The sequence below is a fragment of the Heptranchias perlo genome, chromosome 4 (genome assembly GCF_035084215.1).
Source record: "Heptranchias perlo isolate sHepPer1 chromosome 4, sHepPer1.hap1, whole genome shotgun sequence".
In the NCBI taxonomy this organism is placed as follows: domain Eukaryota; kingdom Metazoa; phylum Chordata; class Chondrichthyes; order Hexanchiformes; family Hexanchidae; genus Heptranchias; species Heptranchias perlo.
Window position 1 is genome coordinate 26657689 of NC_090328.1, and position 5932 is coordinate 26663620.

Below are 5932 nucleotides of genomic sequence, written 5' to 3' on the forward strand. Positions count from 1 at the left end.
ATAATTAATTTGTGGCTGTCCTTATTTCATCTGTTCAGTGCCAAATTTATTTAATTTGTGTCTGGCATGCTTCCCAAAGGTTGACTGCATTTATTCATCCTATATTTTAATTAATTACATAATTTACAGCTGCTGGCTGGCTTTTTGCCCCCAAGTCCATATATTTAAACCAAAATCATTTATTTAATTCCTTCCGGGTCTGCTCCTCCCAAGACACAGTCCATGGATTCATTAATTTAAGGCCCATTTACTCCAAAACTACATTTAATTGATTTAATTCCCAGCTGACTGCTCCCCTGCCTAAGCTTAAATAAATTAATTTAGGTGGATTCATTTAATTGCTGCTTCTTGTAACTGACAGCACTGTAACAAACTTCAGTATTTAAATGCATTGTATTCCAAATCTAGTAACTTCACAATGCTGAGCAACACCAATGTTTCTGCCAGTGCTATTTCATTGAGAGGCTGAAATTGAATACAATTCAAATTCACTTGAGTTCAATCAGTGGATAATTCAAATTGTCCTAAAAAGCCTCCAACAAAAAGCAAAATATTGCAGACACTGGAAATCTGAAACACAAACAGCAAATCCTGGAGATACTCAGCGGGTCAGGTAGCATCTGTCCAGAAAACACAAGACAGTTGAAGTTTCAGGTATAAAACCTTCCTTTGGAACTTAAATGCTGTTTATCTGTAATATTTTTAAGAAGGAATAGAACAAAAGAAAGGTGTGGGGGGACTGGGAAAAGACATGAAATGACCTGTAAAGTGTTACCGTGAGGATCAGGAAATGGTTACAGAGCAGAAGTGATATGTGCAGGAGACAAAAGGAGGCATAATGAGAGAAATCAAAGAAATGAAAGACATACAAGAAAGTGAGACTAGCAACAACTTGCATTTATATAGCGCCTTTAACGTAGTAAAATGTCCCAGTGCTTCACAGGAGCATTATCAAACAAAATTTGACACTGAGCCACATCATGAGGTATTAGGACAGGTGACTAAAAGCTTGGTCAAAGAGGTAGGTTTTAAGGAGCGTCTTAAAGGAGGGAAAGAGGTGGAGAGGTTTAGGGAGGGAATTCCAGAACTTAGGGCCTAGGCAGCTGAAGGCACGGCCGCCAATGGTGGAGCAATTAAAATTGGGGATGCGCAAGAGGCAAGAATTGGATGAGTGCAGAGATCTGAGGGTTGTAGGGCTGGAGGAGGTTGCAGTGATAGGGAAGGACGAGGCCATGGAGGGATTTGAAAACGAGGTAAAGAGGGCTAGGTAAGTAGAATGGGAAGTATGAAAAACTGGCAAAATGAAGCAACTCCAGGAGTTTGGTGGAAGAAAAAAAAGGTCAACACCAAGTGTTCAGACCTTTAGCACCAACCCATTCTCTTTCCCCATCTCATTATGCTTTCTTTTGTCTCCTGCACATATCACTTCTGCTCTGTAGCCATTTCCTGATCCTCACGGTAGCACTTTACAGGTCATTTCATGTCTTTTCCCATTTTCAGGAAACACTGGTAGACACCCATCTCACATTACCTGCAAGTACTACTAGTGAGAAAATGGGAACTATAGATAAGCTCTGAAGTTCGTCAATATTAAGGCCAGAGGGCTGCTTTATTTTTTATTCCAATTGCTTAATTTGAATTACTAGATGATTTGGATTTTCTAGCACCAAACAATTTTGAATTAACAGGGTTAGACCACCTTATGATAATTTGCTACCTTTTACAGACGATGTTATTCCTTCCAATTTTCTCTCCTTTTTATCTTCTCTCCCAAACCCAGTGATTTATCCTGAATATGTTTCACAAGTGCTATTAACAATCCAGTATCTTATCCACGTGTGTGCTTAGCAAGGTATTTGATTGTAGTGAACATCACAGGTGAATGGGCTGAATGGCCTCTTGTGCTGTAAGATTCCACGACACAGAAATAGTTTGGTGAACTTTTTAGAAAGAGGGCTATTAGGCCACAAGATGCTTCACCACAAGTGGCTATTGAGGCAGAATATCATTTAAAAGGAAAAGTATTTGAAAAGGAGGAATATAAAAAATCTTGGGCGAATGGGGTTACAGCAGAAAGCACCAGCCCTTCACAGGCACTGGGTGCTGAATGACCTCCTCCTGTGCTGTAATTTCTATGATAACTCCTTTACCAGCTCAATTGCTAAATTTAAATCTGAGATATATAGCTTTTTGGCAACCAAAGGTATTAAGGGATATGGGCCAAAGACAGGTATATGGAGTTAGATCACAGATGTGTGTCTTGGTGTCAGCTCCTGTACATATGCAGTGCACAGCAGGTGAAGGGGAGCAATTCGCCCCTGTCTGGTGCTGTGCGGCCCGTGTGTATCTCAGTGTCAGCTCCTGTACATGTACAGTACACAGCAGGTAGGGGGAAGCGATTTACTCCTGTCTGTTGCTGTGCGGCCTGTGTGTGTCTCAGTGTCAGTTCCTGTACATGTCCCGCGAGGCTCAGTACTAGGTCCCTTGCTTTTTGTGGTATATATTAATAATTTGGACTTGAATGTGGAGGGTTTGATCAAGAAATTTGCAGATGATACAAAAATTGGCCATGTGGTTGATAGCGAGGAGGAAAGCTGTAGACTGCAGGAAGATATCAATGGACTGATCAGGTGGGCAGAAAAGTGGCAAATGGAATTTAATCCGGAAAAGTGTGAGATAATCCATTTGGGGAGGGCAAACAAGGCAAGGGAATACACAATACATGGGAGGATACTGAGAGGTGTAGAGGAACAAAGGGACCTTGGAGTGCATGTCCACAGGTCCCTGAAGGTAGCAGGACAGGTAGATAAGGTGGTTAAACGGGCATACGGGATACTTTCCTTTATTAGCCGAGGCATAGAATATAAGAGCAGGGATGTTATGCTGGAACTATATAAAACACTAATTAGGCCACAGCTAGAGTTCTGGTCACCACATTACAGGAAAGATGTGATTGCACTAGTGAGGGTACAGAGGAGATTTACGAGGATGTTGCCAGGACTGGAGAATTTTAGCTATGAGGAAAGATTGGATAGGCTGGGGTTGTTTTCTTTGGAGAAAAGGAGGCTGAGGGGAGATTTAATTGAGGTCTATAAAATTATGATGGGACCAGATAGAGTGGATATGGGGGACCTATTTCCCTTAGCAGAAGGGTCAGTGACCAGGGGGCATAGATTTAAAGTAATTGGTAGAAGGATTAGAGGGGAGCGGAGGAGAATTTTTTTTATCCAGAGGGTGGTGGGGGTCTGGAACTCACTGCCTGAAAGGGTGGTAGAGGCAGAAACTCTCAACTCATTTAAAAAGTACCTGGATGAGCACTTGAAGTGCCGTAACCTACAGGGCTACGGACCAAGTGCTGGAAAGTGAGATAAAGCTGGATTGCTCTTTTTTAGCCGGCATGGACACGATGGGCCGAATGGCCTCCTTCTGTGCCGTAACTTTCTATGATTCAGCCATGATCTTATCAAATGGCGGAGCAGGCACGAGGGGCTGAATGACCCACTCTTGTTCCTATGTTGAGTCTGAGCCCAGAGAGTGGTTTAGAAATGTTGGTGCTGAACTGAGTTTAATACAATATGCCCTGTGAGAAGTGCCCCAAATACCCAGTCTGCTGCCCTTTGTGCGATTTCTCGGTTTGGTTCAGGTCGGTCTTGTACCGACTGGTTTTAACGTGGGAATGCAAGTACAGATTGTCTGTGACCGAGGCTCCCTGTTCTGAGTTGTCCAAACTTAAGTCCAAGGAGATGGAGAGAGATGGGGCCTGTTAAAAGTCGCTTCGACTGGGGAGCCTGACTGCAAACTGTATAGTGCAGGGGGATTCTGGCTGTAGTTACAGGGTGACTATCAATGGTTTATAGGCTTACTACTAGTTACAGGTAGGATATCAGGGTGTTACTTTATGTGTAACTGTTAGTAATAGATTGATCAGTGAGTTATTATATTACCATTTGTTATGAGGGGACTCAGAGTTACCAGTATTACTATTAGTTATCGGGGCAATTTCAGTGAATTACCATTAGTTACTGTGGAATCAAAGTTCCTCCCACTTCTGCTTTTCCCCCATGTGAATCCTTCCCACACCTTCGGTTTTCCTTTCTCGCCTGCTTGGCATCTTTGTTCTCGAAACTTCTCGCACAGCAGTTGCTGGCGCAAAACCACGAGCAAAGATACTCAACACTCAGGTGGACATAAAAGATCCCATGGTACTATTTCAAAGAAAAGTAGGGGAGTTCTCCCCGGTTTCTTGGCCAATATTTAGTCCTCAACCAATATCACTAAAACAGGTTATCTGGTCATTCTCTCATTGCTGTTTGTGGGATCTTGCTGTGCACAAATTGTCTGCCACTTTTCCCACATTCCAACAGGAACTACACTTCAAAAGAATTTCATTGGTTGTAAAGCACTTTGGGGTGGTGAAAGCCCTCATGTAAATGCAAGTCTTTCTCATAGAATCATAGAAATTTATGGCACAGAAGGAGGCCATTCGGCCCATTGTGTCTGTGCCGTCCAAAAAAGGGTACCGTAGCATATTACTGGACGAGTAACCAAGAGGCCTGGACAAATAATCCGGAGACGCGGGTTCAAATCCTGCCATGGCAGCTGGGGAATTTAAATTCAGTTAATTAAATAAAATCTGGAATAAAAAGCTAGTATCAGTAATGGTGACCATGAAACTACCGGATTGTCGTAAAAACCCATCTGGTTCACTAATGGCCTTTAGGGAAGCAAATCTGCCGTCCTTACCCAGTCTGGCCTATATGTGACTCCAGACCCACAGCAATGTGGTTCATTCTTAACTGCCCACTGAAATGGCCCAGCAAGCCACTCAGTTGTACAATACCGCTACAAAAAGTCATAAGAATAAAACCGGACAGACCACCTGGCATCAGACCATTAGGCACCAGACACGACAAAGGCAAACCAAGCCCAATCGACCCTGCAAAGTTCTCCTCACCACCATCTGGGGACTTATGCCAAAGTTGGGAGAGCTGTCCCACAGACTAGTCAAGCAACAGCCTGATATAGCCACACTCACAGAATCATACCTTTCTGCCAGTGTCCCAGTCTCCTCCATCACCATCCCTGGGTATGTCCTGTCCCACCGGCAGGACAGACCCACCAGAGGTGGCGACACAGTGGTATACAGTCAGGAGGGAGTGGCCCTGGGTGTCCTCAAAATTGACTCCGGAAGTCTCATGGCATCAGGTCAAACATAGGCAAGGAAACCTCCTGCTGATTACCACCTACTGCCCTCCCTCAGCTGATTAATCAGTACTCCTCCATGTTGAGCACCACTTGGAGGAAGCACTGAGGGTAGCAAGAGCACAGAATGTACTCTGGGTGGGAGACTTCAATGTCCATCAACAAGGGTGGCTCAGTAGCATCACTACTGACTGAGCTGGCCAAGTCCTGAAGGACGTAGCTGCCAGACTGGGCCTGCGGCAGGTGGTGAGAGAACCAATATGAGGGAAAAACCTACTTGACCTCGTCCTCATCAATCTACCTGTCGCAGATGCATCTGTCCATGACAGTATTGGTAGGAGTGACCATTGCACAGTCCTTGTGGAGGCGAAGTCCTGTCTCCACACTGAGGACACTGTCCATCGTGTTGTGTGGCACTACCACCGTGCTAAATGGGATAGATTAAGAATAGATCTAGGAGCTCAAAACTGGACATCCGTGAGGCATATGGGCCATTAGTAGCAGAAGAATTGTATTCCAGCACAATCTGTAACTCATCGCCCAGCATATCCATCACTCTACCATTACCAATAAGCCAGGGAATCAAACTTGGTTCAACGGGTATGTAGAAGAGCATACCAGGAGCAGCACCAGGCATACCTAAAAATGAGGTGCCAACCTGGTGAAGCTACAACACAGGACTTCATGCATGCTATACAGCAGAAGCAGCATGCTATAGACAGAGCAAAGC